Raw genomic sequence first — 200 nt, 5'->3', positions numbered from 1 at the left:
GAGCCACGTGCCGGACAGTGAGCAACTGTGTGCTTGCTCGGTGCTGGCCCCGTTTGCTGAGCCACAATCGAGTTCTGCTGGATCCTGCGTTGCCCTCGATGTCTTCTAGCTGGGCGCCAATGCCCGGACTGAGCTGCCCGCCCCGACGGAGCTCAGGACAGCCGACCAGTGCGAACCGTGCAGCAGTCTGTGCTGGCTTC

This window comes from Mus caroli, chromosome 3 (genome assembly GCF_900094665.2).
Source record: "Mus caroli chromosome 3, CAROLI_EIJ_v1.1, whole genome shotgun sequence".
NCBI classification, from domain to species: domain Eukaryota; kingdom Metazoa; phylum Chordata; class Mammalia; order Rodentia; family Muridae; genus Mus; species Mus caroli.
The sequence above is the reverse complement of the archived record's forward strand: the minus strand, read 5'-3'. Positions refer to the sequence as shown.